Below are 17,364 nucleotides of genomic sequence, written 5' to 3'. Positions count from 1 at the left end.
TATCGATATGTATGTGCCTATTACCATTTTTTAAATGGTTTTGGGTTTGTTTTTGTAGGTGTTTTCCTTCTCTTGTGTTTCCCGCCTAGAGAAGTTCCTTTAGCATTTGTTGTAAAGCTGGTTTGGTGGTGCTGAATTCTCAGCTTTTGCTTCTCTGTAAAGGTTTTAATTTCTCTGTTGAATCTGAATGAGATCCTTGCTGGGTAGAGTCATCTTGGTTGTAGGTTTTTCCCTTCAATCGTGCCACTTCCTTCTGGCTTGCAGAGTTTCTGCTGAAAGATCAACTGTTAACCTTATGGGGATTCCCTTGTATGTTATTTGTTGTTTTTCCCTTGCTGCTTTTAATATATTTTCTTTGTATTTAATTTTTGATAGTTTGATTCATATGTGTCTTGGTGTGTTTCTCCTTGGATTTATCCTGCATGGGACTCTCTGCACTTCCTGGACTTGACTGACTACTTCCTTTCGCAAATTAGGGAAGTTTTCAACTATAATCTCTTCAAATATTTTCTTAGTCCCTTTCTTTTTCTCTTCCTCTTCTGGGACCCCTGTCATTCGAATGTTGGTGCATTTAATGTTGTCCCAGAGGTCTCTGAGACTGTCCTCAATTCCTTTCATTCTTTTTTCTTTATTCTACTCTGTGGTAGTTATTTCCACTATTTTATCTTCCAGGTCACTTATACGTTCTTCTGCCTCAGTTTTTCTGCTATTGATTCCTTCTAGAGAATTTTAAATTTCATTTATTGTGTTGTTCACCATTGTTTGTTTGCTGTTTAGTTCTTCTAGGTCCTTGTTAAACGTTTCTTGTATTTTCTCCATTCTATTCTCGAGATTTTGGATATCTTTACTATCATTACTCTGCATTCTTTTTCAGGTAGACTGCCTATTTCCTCTTCATTTGTTTGGTCTGGTGGGTTTTTTACCTTGCTCCTTCATCTGCTGTGTGTTTCTCTGTCTTCTCATTTTGCTTAACTTACTGTGTTTGGGGTCTCCTTTTTGCAGGCTGCATGTTCATAGTTCCCATTGTTTTTGGTGTCTGACCCCAGTGGCTAAGGTTGGTTCAGTGGGTTGTGTATGCTTCCTGGTGGATGGGACTGGTGCCTGTGTTCTGGTGGATGAGGTTGGATCTTATCTTTATGGTGGGCAGACCCACGTCCAGTGGTGTGTTTTGGGGTGTCTGTAACCTTATTATGATTTTAGGCAGCCTCTCTGCTAATGGGTGGTTTTGTGTTCCTGTCTTGCTAGTTGTTTGGCATAGGGTGTCCAGCACTGTAGTTTTTTGGTCGTTGAGTGGAGCTGGGTCTTAGCGTTGAGATGGAGATCTCTGGGAGAGCTTTCACCATTTAATATTACGTGGAGCCGGGAGGTCTCTGGTAGACCCATGTCCTGAACTTGGCTCTCCCACCTCAGAGGCACAGGCCTGACACCTGGCCTGAGCACCAAGACCCTGTCAGCCACATGGCATTAACTGCAGAGAGGTTGACTCTACCTGAAGATATGAAGAGTAAATTCCCTTGAGAGAGATGGGCTTTGGAGGGCTCTGGAGGGGGGAGCAGCAGTTCTTCTGTCAAAGTTCCATGAAGGTAAGTGCAGAGTCAGGGAACTGTGAGTGAGCTGGTCTTGCTTCAGAGGCTGCTGGCTCACCAGGGTAGTGTAAGACACCAGTCAGCCTGCAGCTTCTGTGGGTCCTGTGGCTCCTGCATGATCCTTATTGGGCCAAGTGCTTGGTTAGCCCTGTGCCAAAGGACACCGTGTTCTCCTGGAAGTTATTCTCATCATGAAAGGTGAGGTGCCATCAGAGCAGGAGGAGCTGCAGACCAGGCTTCAGTAGGAAATTGCTGCGCAGGAACAGAGGGGACCAGCACATCTTCAGGCCCGTCTGCAACCTCAGGTTGGGGAGCAGTAAACATGAAAGTTGGAGCAGTCCATCTAGCCTGAAATTTCTCCTTGGGTGCAGCCTTTCAGCAGCAGCCTACTCTTCCTTTTCAATCTCTTCTTGCCCTTGCATTTTTAATTGTTATCAGTTCAGCAGACATGTGCTGGGCAGTAGGGTAAGAGTATGGGTTTTAGTCATAACTCTTTCATTAAAAAAAATTATTTTATTTTTGGCTGCGTTGGGTCTTCGTTGCTGCATGCGGGGTTTCTCTAGTTGCGGCGAGTGGGGGCTACTCTTTGCTGAGGTGTGTGGTCTCATTGCGGCGGCTTCTCTTGTTGTGTAGTACGGGCTGTAGGTGCGTGGGCTTCAGTAGTTGTGGCTCGTGGGCTCTAGAGCTCAGACTCAGTTGTTGTGGCACACGGGCCTAATTGTTCCGCGACATATGGGATCTTCCTGGACCAGGGATTGAACCCTTGTCCCCCGCATTGGCAGATGGATTCTTAACCACTGCGCCCCCAGGGAAGTCCCTCATTTTTGAAAGAAGTAATGCAACTCAAACTAATTTTTAAGCAAAAGGGGGATCTGTTGACACATAACTGGGGGAAGATGGGATGTATCTAACTTAAGGTTGACTGGATCTAAATACTAAAATGATGTCATTTCTCTCTCTCTCTCTCTCCTTGCTTCTTTTTTTCTATCTCTTTCTCTCTCTCTCTCCCCATGACCTCCCTTCCCTGCTTCAATTTCTTTAAACCTCAGGAAAGACTCTGATTGGCCCAGCTTGGGTCATGTGTGTACCCTTTGGGCACTCACTGAGGTCAGAGATAGTGCTACGATTGGCTAGGCCTGAGTCACATGGCTACCCATGGACAGAAGGATCCTGTCCTGTGCTGGTGCCACACCAACATCTTAGAGTTGACACAGGGAAAGAGCAGGTCTGTAGAAGACTCTCCCAGTGGGAAGGGGTTTGAGTGTTGCTGAAAGAGATGGGGAAGGAATACTGGACAGATGTTCAGTACATTTCCTGGCCAGGAGGAGCATAACACAAAGAGGAGATTGAACAACTAACCCATACGTGGTTAGAACTAGATACATCCCGTTGATGCAGGAGTTCAGTGCAGCAGGGCTTCCAGAGAGCCAGTTGGGATATGTGTGTCTTCCTTAAATCCAGCCTCTCTGTCACCCAAGATGTACCTTTATTTGGTCTGGTGAAAGTTCAACTGGGACGGGAAGAAATGAGGAAGGGGCACATTCTGAGAGGAGAAACTGCATGGACCCAGGGAGTGCTCACCAGTCAGCAAGCAGACCAGAGTGGCCAGAGAAAGAGACTGGGTAAGGAGTTGTGAGATCCTTTGGAGGAATGGACCCGATCCCAAGGTTTGTGACCTAAATTCAACCACGGGAAGCAAGTCCAAGGTTAAAGACTTCAAATGTATTTTGTTTCACTTTACATCAGTTTTATACAATATTTTACTCATCTTGGTAAATCCCAAACCACTTTTTGATTTCCCATCATACAAGCAAATAGCATAGTTCTTTGGCAGTAATTCAGGGTCTTTCCAAGTGGATAATCACTTCTGTTTTTTTATGACTGGGTTTGAATCAGCGTGACTTGGTTGCTTTTCAAAGTTGGTTGTTCAAAACTGATGGTTTCTTCTTTTGTTACACATTATAGCCTCCTCATTGGATTTCTACTACTTAACACCCTGACATTGTATATATACACTCTTTCACTTCTGCATCTTGTGCCTTCCTCTGATTTACCCATTTGGCCAGCTCCTACTCATCCTTCAAAATATAGATCAAGTTTCCTTGAGGAGGGAGGCTATACATACCTTATCTCTCACTTGGCAATAGGCACAGGGATAAATAAGCTCATGCATAAGTCAGAGGATTCATATCTATCCAGCCTAAGGATGGCACAAAGGTTTTGTGTCACTTACGAGCACATTTGAATGCAAGTATGCGACAAATGCAATGAGTGGTGGATTAAACGAATAGATATTTTTCTCACATATCAAGACATTTGAAAACTTTCAGCTGTGGCACTGGTTCAGGGGCTCAAAGAATCTATTAAGGATGTAGTCTCAAGATCAGCAGTGCACACAAGGTAAGAACAAGGGAGGAAGAAGACAGGCACCAGCTATGCAAGAGCCTTCTGTATGCTCTCATTAGTCGCTCCTGGCTGCAAGGGAAATGGAGTTTCTGACCTGGGACTGGGGTATGTCAGTGCCTGGGCAATATCTTGGTTCTGTTAGTGAGGAAGAATGAGGGAATGGATACTAGCTAGGTAACCAGTGGCACCCACCCAGTGTGTCATCTCATGTTCCAAGGTTAATAGATTCAAGGTGAGGCTCTGTGTTCAGTATTGTGAAGGCCATCCAAGCCCAGCAGCCAAAGCCACTTCAATTGATGATTAATGTTTGCCATGAGTGGGGCATATAGTAACCTTGGTGTGTATTTGTCATCTTGGGTCCAGCCCATAGATTGATCTGTGTGCTGGACCATCTGTTTCCCACCACCACCCTTCCCCCACCTGCTCTGTGTGCTGAGAGGCAGACTCTGATGGACTGGACCAACAGATCCCCTTACCCTCTGCATTCTGGTTGGGTTTGGCCATTGGGAGGAAGTGGCAGGAGGGCAGAGGATAGGAGGAGAATGATGTCAGGGTATTTATTCCCCAGATTCTCCCCCTGCTGGGTCACCATGGTTTATTGAAGGCATTTATCCTTTACAGGTTCCAGTAACTGCCCCATCCCTTACCCCTTCAGGCCAAGATCTCTACATCCTCCCTTGTTGGCTTCCCCAAGCCCTGCCCACACCTTGTGAACATCCATTTAATGCACTTCCCTTAAATTTCCCAGTTTAAGTGTTCTGTCTCTTTTTCTCAAGGATCCAGACTGAGGCGGTCTGTAATGCTTTGGGGGCTGGTTCTGGGGGAGGGTGTGAGAGTTACTGATGGAGACCTTTGTCATCTCCCTTCCTCAAAGTCCAGGGCAATGTGCCTCCTACACTCTACAGGATACCCGACTTGCAACATGTCACGGGATATACTTGGATGTCTTTTTTATTCATTCTTATTGATCAAGCGCCCAGGGGTAATGATGGCGCCTCTACTGTGGTTTGTAAGTACATCCAGCTGTTAGGCGCTCCAGATGGGAGCTTTCAGGAATCAGTAGGAGGGCACTGATGTCTCTCCTGGTTCTCTCCAGATTGTATTGTGGCAGGCCAGTGAGAGCTGTCATTTCCGCACGCTGTTGGCTAGAAGTGGCTGTGCACCAGGTGGTCTGGAAGGACAAGGGCACCCGCACCTGGGGTACCACGTGATCTCCATTCTGTTGCTGCCTCTGCCTTCCTGCTCCCCAAGGCCTTGGAGTCTACACTCTGCAAACAGGCTCCGTGGTGTGTCAGATCCTGCCCCCAGCCCTCAGTGTGCTGGAAGGGGCTGGGGAGGAGCCCTTCAAAGCCTTCAGAGCAGAGTTTATTAAACTTGAATGAACAGTTGAGTCCCCTGGGGATGGTGTGAAATTGCAGATTATGATTCAACAGGTCTGGGGTAGGGGCTGGAGATTCTGCATTTCTTATTTTTGTTTTATACATTTATTTATTTATTTTTTGCTGTTTTTAGTCTTCGTTTCTGTGCGAGGACTTTTCTCTAGCTGCGGCGAGCGGGGGCCACTCTTCATCGCGGTGCGCGGGCCTCTCACTGTCGTGGCCTCTCTTGTTGCGGAGCACAGGCTCCAGACACGCAGGCTCAGTAGTTGTGGCTCACGGGCCCAGCCGCTCCGCGGCATGTGGGATCTTCCCGGACCGGGGCTCGAACCCGTGTCCCCTGCATCGGCAGGAGGACTCTCAACCACTGCGCCACCAGGGAGGCCCGATTCTGCATTTCTAACAAGCACCCTGGTGATGCTGCCGCTGCTGACCCAGGGACCCACTTGAGTACCAAGGACTTAGAGATGGACATCCAGTGTAGTAGCCACCAGCTATATGGGGCTGTTTACACTTACCGTCCTTCCTTTGTTTTTTATCTCATAATCTCCTCAAACCATCAGAATGCTGAGTTTCTAGCAACAGAAACCCAATTCGAAAGGTTTTTAGCCTAAGTCAAAAAGAGAAATATGTTGGTTTTTACGAAACTGGAAAGATAGGGAGCTGGCCTCAGGCACGGCAGGGTCCAGGGACCCAAATGATGTCACTCCTGTCATCACCACCTCCATCATCACTGCCCCCATCATCTCTTTCTTCATTCATTGCTCCTCTGCCTCTTTCCTCGAGTTCTGGGCCTCATTCTTGCTGCCTGCAGCCCGGCTTCCCCTCTCGGGCAGGGGATGTGGATGCTGGTGGCTCCGGGCTCATGTCACACTCGCCGTCTCAATGGAAAAAGGGAGCTCTCTCCCCGCATCTGAGTGCTCCTGCGTCACACTGCACCCGGCTCGGTGAATAGGGGGCTGGGGCGCCAGGCTTGTCCTGTGGGAGGGGAGCGGGTCACCGCGATGGGCAGCCCCTCAGAATCAGATGAACAGAAGGGGAGACAAGTGAACGCTAAAGGAAGAGACGTAGTGCACAGAGGTACGGGGCAGACAAAACCAGCAGGTGTTCACGCCCCTCCACGGCTCTCTTCCACCTCACCTGTCCACCTATTCCCCTTAAGAACCCCTCTCCTAGTTTCTGCCACCCTTTGATCATTCCCAGGGGGGGAAGATGTAGCTTGTCATATTTTGCTGGGTGCTTAAAAGAGCACAGCTGTTTTCCCTGTGTATTTTCATTGCAACCAATTAGCAAAGCTTTCTCTCTGGTGCAGAAATTAAAAATAAAAAGACAAAAGTTCTGCCAAGGTTTTCCCTTTGGTTTCTTCAGGCATTTAATAGCATCTCCTGCTGCCTTGCTGGAAGAATTTACTTAAATTGCTTGAGAATGGTAAGCGGAACGGCAAGGGTGGTAAATAGCAGGAGGGGAAGGCAGCCGCCTGCCAGGGAGAAGCTGGCGGGGGCTGGGCTGGGCTGACGTTCATTAATGGTCTGGAAGGACAGGACAGCATGAGGAGATGAGGTCTGTGGATGGTCCACTGCTCGGAGCGCAGACAGGAAAGGCAGCGTAGGCAGGGAGCAGGAGATGAGCCAGCTACAGCCACTTGGCTCTTTTTTTTTTTGTAATAAGAAAAGCGCAGGTTGGATTTTTGGATTTTTTTTGCGGCGGGGGAGGTGGATGGGGAGAGTTTGGAGGTCGAGGGGTGGATAAACTGCCCCAAAGTCTGTAAGTCCTTGTGAAAATGAAACATCTAGACCACACATTCCCAATGTCGGGACCCCCGAGCTGGCAGTACCAGCCTCACCTGGGAGCTGGGGACGTTCTCTGGTCCACCCAGACCTACTCAGTTAGAAACTCTAACCAGCCTTCCAGGTGATTGCGCTGCCTGCTCAAGCTTGAAAGGCACTGGTCTAAATGAGGGTCACCTTGAACAACGAGGGGCTTTTTAAACCTCACCTGGTCAGAGACACAAAAGCCGGCCTTCTCGGAGAAATGGCAGTGGCCCAGTCACCAGCAACGGGGACAGAAGGGACTTGCCTGAGGTCCCCCGAGAGCAAGCGGTGGCCTGCAGGCAGGTCTCATTCCCACGCCTGTGCTCTTCTCTGCAGTATTTTATGAGTCTATTCGTGGAGACCCCGGAGAAGGGTGGGCCTATCACTCACTTCCTCTCTGCGTCCCAGAGATGTGCTGAAGATTCCCAGGTCGACACTTACCCCCTGTTTTTACAGTCCCAGCGGCGCTGTCAGGCCTCACCGGGACGGAAGATAGAGAAGTGGTGGTCATAGCGGATTTGAAACAGATGCGTGGGCCGGAGCCCTCAGGCTGTGTGCTGGGAGCCAGACAGCAGTGAAGAACCAGGAGCAGAGGAAAAGCTTATAAAAATGTGTAGTCTTTGCTTTATTGAGTTACAACAAATGAGCAACCAGTTAGAAAAATTGTTTTTTTTTTCAAACTCCCTAACCTTTGATTTGTGCAGTGAACTCAAATGAGGGGCGGGGTACGCAGGGGAAGGGGCTGCAAACACAGCTCAAACTGCAACGTTTATACCAGATGTGCCTCCGGGTTTTCCTTCTTTAGAAGTTAGGACTAACTGAGGGGAAAAAAAAGTGCACTCAGGAAACTAAAATTGGCCCAAAACAAACACACAAACAAACAAACAAAGCAATTCGTGGTGAAGCTTCAAGCTGAAATCTTGTCCAATACCACACTGAGAAAAGGCAGCTAGGAACGGAAATGAAAACCAAAGCTGTTCATCTTTGTACCATCTAGACACGAAGATCTCTTTTTCTTTGAATTTCACAAAAGTAATGATGATGCGAATGCATCTGGGAGCCCTTTCTGCTGGTCACTAAAAAGGGGCTCAGAGGGTAGCTGTCCGCCCCCCAGTTCTCCGGGTGCTGGCTCGGCCCAAGGTCTGAGGCCAGGCCATCAAAAAAAAACCAGACCGGCCTGGTGGCAGTTCAGAAAGCCTTGTGCGTGGCTAAACAGGGACCCCCAGAGGAGGCTGGGGAAGAAATAGAAATGGATTTGATTTGGAAGATCTGTCATCTGTAAAACCCTCTCCAAGTTAAGACAGATGCCTGAATCCCAGCCCTTCCCCTGAAGAAATCTCCCAAATTTCAAACTACTTTTAAAAATGAACTCTCCCTACCTAAAATCCAGTAGATATAATGGCACTAATGCTAACATCCCCCCTCCCCCAAATTAATAAAATAAAAAAAAAAAAGAAAGAAAGAAAGGCTAAAAGAGAAAAGCACGTGTGATCAGCCCTCCCTCCTGGAAAAAAAACCTTACAATGGTAGTGCTGGAAAAGGAAGTTGCCCTTGGTTAAAAAGGTAACAAAATTTTCCCACATTGTACAAATCGGTTCCAGTATAGCAAGAGGTGGGGGCCTGGGCACAGGAGCAAACTATTTACAAGGACCCATGGAAAATGCAGCGGTAGGACTTTGGCACTATGAACAATTCCCACCGGGCCTCCGGGAGGTGCGTACGAGCGAAGGCGTTCCACTTGGAGTCTCTGGCCAGGGCGGCCCACAGCCAGGGACGGAAGTTCTCTTCTCTCTTTGAAGACAGAGTGTCCCCTTCATCAGCACAGCAGTTCTGATGGGCTTCCCTAGAAGGACAATGCAAAACCAGAGAGACAAGATGTCAGGGAGATGACCATCGTTCCCTGGGCGCAAGGCACGGGGGGTGGACTCTCCTTGGCTGTCCTGGGGAGACACTTCCAAAGCCATCCTGGGGCCTGGAGGAGAGACAAACGCCCTGTTTTAAAGAAACAAGTGTGTTTCCTGAGCACAGTCTAACATTATGGGAAGTGCCTTCAGAATAAGGCCTTTGAAAACAGGATGACTTTCTGGGCAAGTGAAGGAGGTGATTCATTTAATCATTACAAGACCCTTTTCTTATTCCTGGAGAGGCAGCCAGTCACAATGGTTCCTAAAAGGCCCCAGAATCAGACAAACGTGGATCTGGGTTGGGAGGTCTCTCTATACTGGCCATGGGGCCATACACACGTCAAAATCTCTCTAGGGCTCAGTTTTTGTTTCTGTAAAACAGGGATGATAATAGTATCCACAAAGTAGTTGTGATAAGAAGTTGATATATGCACCAGCATATAAAATAGTGCCAGGCGTGTGCTAAGTATTACATGTGCTTTTGTTGTATTTGTTAGATGGAATCCTTTCCAAATAGGATATGAAATAATCATAATAAGATGAGAAATTTTAAGTGTATTTTTAATTTAATGTTTCTATCAACCCTCAGGTGTAGATCAAATTGTTATTCCCATTTTACAGGTGAGGAAACAGCACAGAGAAGCTAAAAAACTCGCCCAAGCTCACACAGCTAGAAAGTGGCAGAGCCAAAATTCCAACCCAGGCAATTTCCAGAGCCTGTGCTCTTAAGCAGTGTCTATTGAGTCAGTATGGAGAAGTGTTTAATTCTTATGTACTTTGAAGTAATGAAAATACTCCAAGGACCTTCTTATGGGTTAAATTGTGTCCTCCCAACCCCCAAAGATATGTTGGAAGTCCTAACCCCTAGTACCCTATTTGGAAATTCCTTTACAGAGGTGATCAATGTTAAAATGAGGTCATTAGGGTGGGACCTAACCCCATAGGGCTGGTGTCCTTATAAAAAGGGGAAATTTGGACATGGAGACGGACACAGGGAGAATATCATGGGAAGACGAAGGCAGAAATTGGTGTGTTGTATCTATAAGGCAAGGATTGCCAGCAACCCGCCAGAAGCTAGCAGAGAAGCAAGGAACACACATTCCCACACAGCCCTCGGAAGGAAGCAACCCTGCCAACACCAGACTTCCAGTCTCCAGGCCGTGGGAGAATAAATTCCGGTCGGTTAAGCCACCCAGTTTGTGGTACTTGACCGCAGCCTTAGGAAACTAAGGCCGGCCTCCATTTCCTCTGTGGGCTCCTGGGATCCAAGGATCCTGAGATGAATCCAAGGGGAGGGCTCAGGGCTGTAAAGGACGTAGTCAGTATTCCATGACAGGCTGGAAGGTGATCAAATCTGTAGATTCCTGAAGCCACTGGCTTTTTCTTTGCCTCCCTCCTGGTAAGGCTGTGTTACTGCTTGGTCACTTCTCTGTCTAAGTAGCTGAGAAGGTCCTGAGAAGTTTTTGTGTTTTTCTTGTGCAGGGGACCAAGAGCAAGAATACCAGACTTCTCAGCCGAAGGCATCAGCAGATTATCTATATTGTTTGCCATTCTTTTTTTTTTTTTAAGCAAGTTAACTTTTTTTAAAAAAAATTTATTTATTTATTTGGCTGTGTTGGGTCTTCGTTTCTGTGCGAGGGCTTTCTCTAGTTGCGGCAAGTGGGGGCCACTCTTCATCGCGGTGCGCGGGCCTCTCACTATCGCGGCCTCTCTTGTTGCGGAGCACAGGCTCCAGACGCGCAAGCTCAGTAATTGTGGCTCACGGGCCCAGTTGCTCCGCGGCGTGTGGGATCTTCCCGGACCGGGGCACGAACCCGTGTTCCCTGCATTGGCAGGCAGATTCTCAACCACTGCGCCACCAGGGAAGCCCTGTTTGCCATTCTTAATGTCTGGATGTCAAATGTACCCACATTCCCTAAATGCTCCCGACAATAAGACTAAATATTGGAGTTAAGGAAACAGCTTGTAAAAGAAACGTCTGTGGATGAAACCAGATTCCAGGGTGTCCTTGGGATCTGGTACCACCCAAAAGTGATCCAGCAAATGTCACCGAATCATAAGAGCTACAGGGATCCTTAAAGGTGATGCTGCCAACATCACTCGTTTCATGAGAAAAAAAAAAAAAGGAAGCTCCGGGAGGAAAAGCAATTTCCCCAGGTCACATGACTGCTCAGCGGCAGAGTCAAAAGCAATAATGATCATGGTTGTGACAACAGTGAGAGTAGCTTAAATATATCTCATGCTTCTTATGTGCCAGGCCCAGTGCTAAGTGCTGCTGATACGGATCATCTCATTTACTCCTTATGGTAACCTTGCAACCCCGGAAGTAGGCCCACCTGCAGTGAAGAGATGGGGGTTTAGCGAGATTAAATGGTGTCGGGCAAGTAGTAAGTGGTGGAACCTGGATTCCACTGCGGCCAATCCAACTTTCACCGCTCCTCCCCACACCTGACCCTCCTTGCCCTACGTTCACAGCTCCTCCCTGCATGGAGCCACGTGACGACAGGAGAGCGCAGGTCTGCTTCAAAGACAGGCTGGCGGTCCCAGGCAGCTGAAGAGGACCACGTGCCTTATCGCCGATCCCATGCAGAGCCACACGCACCCAGGATGGGTACACGGACCACAGTCGGCCTCCCGCCGTGATCCCCGAAGAACAGGATTTCCCGCAGCAAACTGGGTCTTTAACTGTCTTCGGAAAGGAGGCTGCCTGTGGGTGGACGTCCACGCGAACAGTTCTCAAGACTCCAGGAAACAAGGCCCAAGGTGGGTAAAGAGCGATCGTTCCTTCTCCCAGCCAGGCTGAGGAACGTCAGCTCAGCACAGGACTGTGGCCTCCGCCGAGAAGCAGGGAGGAAAGAGCCGTGGAGCCAGAGAAAGCTGGATCCAGGGTCAGCCACTTCCGAGCTGTGTGCCGAGGTCAGCGACCTAAACTCCCTGAGCCTCACTTCCACAATTTACAATCTACCGGCTGCTTGGAGGGCGACAGATGAGGTGTGCGAAGCATACATGTGCTCCAGAAATATTGCTTCCTTTTCTCCTTGAGGAAAGCCAGGTGCAAAATTACTGCCTTAGGGGTAAGTCAGCTCACCTGTGTGTGAGAATTTATACATTTTCTCTCTCTCCTCTCTCTCATATACAGAAAACTGAACCCTGTCTCTCTAAGTGATTGGCAAAAATTTGCTTTTTATTTATTGATTTCTTTTTGTTTTCTGAATTGGAAGATGACTAGTTAATGAGATCAGTCAGGCTGCTTGAATTATCTTGCCTATTAACATTACACTCTTATAATGCATATCAAGTATAAATTGTTAGAAGCAAAAGAAGTTGATTTTCTTACGGTGATTTTTCTGTAACAAATAATTTTTAAACAATCTGTTTATTGATGAATTATAAAATATCTTAGCAACTATGCTGTCAGTTTATTTGAAAGTAATAAAAATATGTAAAAATTTGCTTTTTAGATAAACCTCAATATTAAGGTGGTTCTCCATCTGGCAGTTTTTTAAAAATTGAAGTATAATTGATTTACAATATTGTGTTTCAGGTATACAGCAAAGTGATTCAGTTATATATATATATATATATATATATATATATAAAGATTATTTTCCATTATAGGTTATTACAAGATATTCAATATAGTTCCCTGTGCTCTACAGGAAATCCTTGCTGCTTTTCTATTTTCTATTTAGTAGTGTGTATCTGTTCATCCCGTACTCCTAATTTATCACTCTGCCCTCTCTTTCCGCTTTGGTAACCGTAAGTTAGTTTTCTCTGTCTGTGACCTGTTTCTGTTTTGTATATAGATTCATTTGTATTATTTTTGAGATTCCACATATAAGTGATATCATGTAATATTTGTCTTTTTCTGATTCATTAAGTATAATATTCTCTAGGTCCATCTGTGTTGCTGCAAATGGCAATATTTCATTCTTTTGTATGGCTGAGTAGTATTCCATTACATATATATATATATATATATATATATATATACACACACACACACACACACACATATATATATATATATATATATGTTACATTTCCTTAAGCCAATAGTCTGTTGATGGACACTTGGGTTGTTACCATGTCTTGGCTATTGTAAATAGCGCTGCTGTGAACATTGGGGTGCATGTATCTTTTAGAATTAGAGTTTCCATCTTTTCCAGAGTGGGACTGCTGGAGTGTATGGTAGCTCTATTTTTAGATTTTTAAGGAATGTCTGTAGTGTATTCCATAGTATTTACATACCAATTTATATTCCCATCAACAGTGTAGGAGGGTTCTTTTTTCTCCACACCCCCTCCAGCATTGATTATTTGTAGACTTTCTGACGATGGCCATTCTGACAGGTGTGAGGTGATACCTCATTGTGCTTCTGATTTGCATTTTTCTAATAATTAGCGATGATCAGCATCTTTTCACATGCCTGTTGGCCATCTGCATGTCTTCTCTGGAGAAATGTCTATTTAGGTCTGCCCATTTTTTGATTGGGTTGTTTATTTTCTTGATACTGAGTTGTATGAGCTGTTTGTATGTTTTGGATATTAACTCCTTGTTGGTTGCATCATTTGCAAATATTTTTTCCCACTCAGGTTGTCTTTTTGTTTTGTTGATGGTTTCCTTTGCTGTGCAAGAGCTTTTAAGTTTGATTGGGTCCCATTTGTTTATTTTTGCTTTTATTTCTATTGCCTTGGGAGACTGACCTAAGAAAATATTGCTGCGATTTTTGTCCAAGAATGTTTTGCCTATATTCTCTTTTAGGAGTTTTATGGTGTCATGTCTTACATTTAGATCTTTAAACCATTTTGAGTTTATTTTTGTGTATGGTGAGAAGGTGTGTTCTAACTTCATTGATTTACATGAGGCTTCCGGCTTTCCCAGCACCACTTGCTGAAGAGACTGTTTTTTCTCCATTGCATATTCTTGCCTCCTTTGTTGAAGATTAATTGACCGTAGGTGTGTGGGTTTATTTCTGTGCTCTTTTGTGCCATTGATCTATATGTCTGTTTTTGTGCCAATACCATCATGTTTTGATTTCTGTAGCTTTGTAGATGGTCTTATCTGGGAGGGTTATGCCTACAGCTTTGTTTTTTTCCCCTCAGGATTGCTTTGGCAATTCTGGGTCTTTTGTGGTTCCATATAAATTTTAGGATTATTTGTTCTAGTTCTGTGAAAAATGTCATGAGTATTCTGATGGGGATTGCATTAAATCTGTAGATTGCTTTGGGTAGTATGGCCATTTTAACAATATTCTTCCAATCTAAGAGCATGGGATATCTTTCCATTTCTTTGAATCATCTTCAATTTCTTTTATGATAATGTGCTTTTCCCTGTCTTATGGGGATGAACATGTATAATCCTCCAGCCATATGCATTAATAATGAAAAGTAAATGCCGAACCAAGCCATTAAAAAAACCCCACAAAAAACATATTGCAAGGTCAAAGGGTGACCTGGAGAAGGAGAGACAAAGCCACTTTTTTTTTGGCTTTTGCAGTGATTCCAGATGTCTGTGGATGGCTCTGGGCCCCAGTAGCACCCTTGTAACTGCTGGACTTCAATTCTCCTCTGACCTCTCCCAGGCTCTGTAGCGGTGGGCAGGACTTGGGCTGTGGGAGCTGGCGGCACTCTCAAAGTGAGGCTGGGAAGATGCAGGACACCAAGGGCACACAGCCTGGCCCCATTGCCTTCCCCTTGGGCAGCAGGGCGTTTCTACAGAAGACTCTGCTCCCAGACACCCTCAGTTCACCTTTTTACACGTATGGCCACGGAGTTCACTGCTGACCCCCGCCCCGCACTGAGTCTGGCTCACTGAGGATACTCAAATGTTCGTTAATGAATGAAAAACAAAAAGAGAGCACAGTGCTGTTAGAGGTGGCTGGTTACACAAGATTGATGACAAAGTTCACATTTCAGGTGGGTTTTTTGGTTTGTTTTGTTTTTTAAAGAGTATTACAGTGATTTTGACTTTGTGGCCTCTTGCTAAGCCCCTGGGCTTCTACCTGGAATCCTACCACTTGGTCAGGGACATTCTGCATGGTAGAGAATCAACCGCCCGATGGGTCACTTAATCCCAGAGCACTAGTTCTTAGTTTTGGGGGAAACTGCAAAGTCACTGGGCCCCTTTTCTTATGGCCACTGTTCGAATGTTTCCACCAAGTGGATGTCCTGCCTCTCCCTGAACACTATACAGGACAGGGAACCCACTGGCTCCTGCAGCTATCCCTTTCTATCTCGGCGACACCTTGGAATGTTACAAAGTACTACCTAATTCTTCAGCAAAATCTGTTTCCCTATTACTTTCCCTTTGGTGAAGCATGAAACAATTAGAATTCTTTTCCCATGTGCTAGCTTTCTGTTCCTATTTCTCTCTGCTTTTCCCTGTAGGGATTTCCCTTGGGCCCTGTGGACTTGAGAGAGAATAACACCGCAGTCCATGAGATAGAAAAGCAAGCACTGTGATTGTAATTTATTCAGTCTTATCTCAATCATATTTCTGAGTCCAACTTTCTTTTATTGGGAAGGGGCATGGTCTAATTTGAATTAGAACTGAGAAAAGGAAAACATGGTGACATGGAGAAAGAACAAGTAATTTCTCAGTGGATGAGGAAAATTTCACACTATCCTACATTATGTCAACTCTGAACGTCCGGCAGGAGCTCTTTCCCTGCAGCAGTTTGGGGAGCCTCTGTGGTTGGGGAAATCGCTGAGACTTGTAAGTCAGGTCTCCCTGCTCGCAGAGAGGTTCAAAGTCAGAAGGAATCAGAGGGCCACTGGCTCTTCCTGTCTCTTTTCCATCAGTTGGATATTATCCTGTGGAGTTCAAATGGAATCGGATTTTAGACTCACTAGGCAGGCTCCCGACGAGGTTACGAGTGCAGGTTTGGGTCTGAATCCCAGCTCCACCGTCTTCTAGCTCAGTGACCTTGGGTCAGTTCCCTTTCTGTGCTTCATTCTCACCAGCCATCAAATGAAGAAAATGATGTCTTTGGAGAGTTGTTGAGTTAACACATGTAAAGTGCTTGACCAGTGCCTGGCCCAGTAAGTGCTCAGCAAATGTTGCCCCTTGTCTTTGCCCCAGGCCCCCAACCCCCGCCCCAAGATGCACATGCAGTTAACACCCCAAAGCATGAGTTTGTACCAGTGCGGCCCCAACTGAAACAGTCAACTTGGAAACCCAAGATGGCTAAGTTCTCCGTATGCAGAAGAATGTACAACTTCTGAGTTAGCATCCATTGAGCAGGTGTTGATGCTAATGCCAGGCCCCTGTTTTGGGGATTTCACTTATATTATCTCACTTGGTCTTGACAACAACAGAGTCTATTGGTAAGTACCATGGACTGAACTGTGTCCCACCCCAAATTCACATGCTGAACTCTAATCCCTAGTATGACTGTATTTGGAGATATGGGGCCTTTAAAGAGGTAATGAAGGTTAAATGAGGTCATAAGGTGGGGCCTCAATCCAACAGGATGGGTGTCCTTATAAGACAAGGAAGAGACACCAGGAGGGTATATGCACAAAGGAAAGGCCATGGGACACAGAGAGAAGGTGGCCATCTGCTATCCAAGGGGAGAGGCCTCACCAGAAACCAACCCTGCTGGCACCTTGATCTTGCACTTTTAGCCTCCAGAACTGTGAGAAAATGGATTTCTGTTCTTTAGGCCACCCAGTCTGTGCTCTGCTGTTATGGCAGCTAGTTGACTAACACAGTAAGTATTAAGGTTGTAGAAAATCATAAAAAAGAATAAAGTAAAATGTATAGGCATGTGGGTGCTCTAGAATTTTCTACCATCCATCTTCCATATACTACTAGGGCAGAAAGGTCTCAACACCCAGACATCTGCAAGATGACTTTCCTTTTGCTCCTCCCTTGAGTATCTCAGAGGGTCTCAAACTTTGTCAACGGGGTCATACACACAGAATCATATACAGTCTTTATTGATGAGTTAGAGGAGTTTCAAGGGAAATTTTGATGATGAGTCCAGGTAGCACTCTGGCTTTTAACTCTTGCATTTCTTTGAAATGTGAACTCAGACAAGGCATAGCCACGATAGTCACCTTTTAGGTTCCCTGATGCACCAAGTTCCCCCCTGTCTCAGGGTCTTTGGGTATGCGGTTTCTTCTGCCTGGACTGTTTCTCCTCTCCTCTCTGCCCAGCCAACTCCTACTTAACCTTCTGGATTTCAGTTCATCCACTGCTTGTTTAGAGAAACCTTGCCCAGCTCCCTAAATCAGGTCAAATTGCCCTCATCTATATTCTCACAGTTCCATGCGCT

At 46.0% G+C, this 17,364-nt stretch overlaps 1 protein-coding gene across 12 annotated transcripts in view; it reads right to left on the bottom strand.

The window, feature by feature from the left end:
• Positions 1-7,780: 7,780 nt before the first annotated feature.
• Positions 7,781-17,364, bottom strand: part of ZHX2 (zinc fingers and homeoboxes 2) — a 173,568-nt gene continuing 163,984 nt past the window's right edge. For 10 of the 12 annotated variants that reach the window (XM_067017431.1, XM_059042795.2, XM_059042794.2 and 7 more), the window contains one exon: positions 7,781-9,022. The gene's annotated coding sequence lies outside the window, so the exon portion shown is untranslated. Of the gene's footprint in view, positions 9,023-15,528; positions 15,899-17,364 lie in introns of those variants that run through there. The other 2 variants (XM_067017437.1, XM_067017432.1) reach the window with 2 other exon arrangements.

This window comes from Kogia breviceps, chromosome 17, assembly GCF_026419965.1.
Source record: "Kogia breviceps isolate mKogBre1 chromosome 17, mKogBre1 haplotype 1, whole genome shotgun sequence".
NCBI lineage: Eukaryota > Metazoa > Chordata > Mammalia > Artiodactyla > Physeteridae > Kogia > Kogia breviceps.
This window is presented reverse-complemented; position numbering and strand designations above follow the sequence as displayed.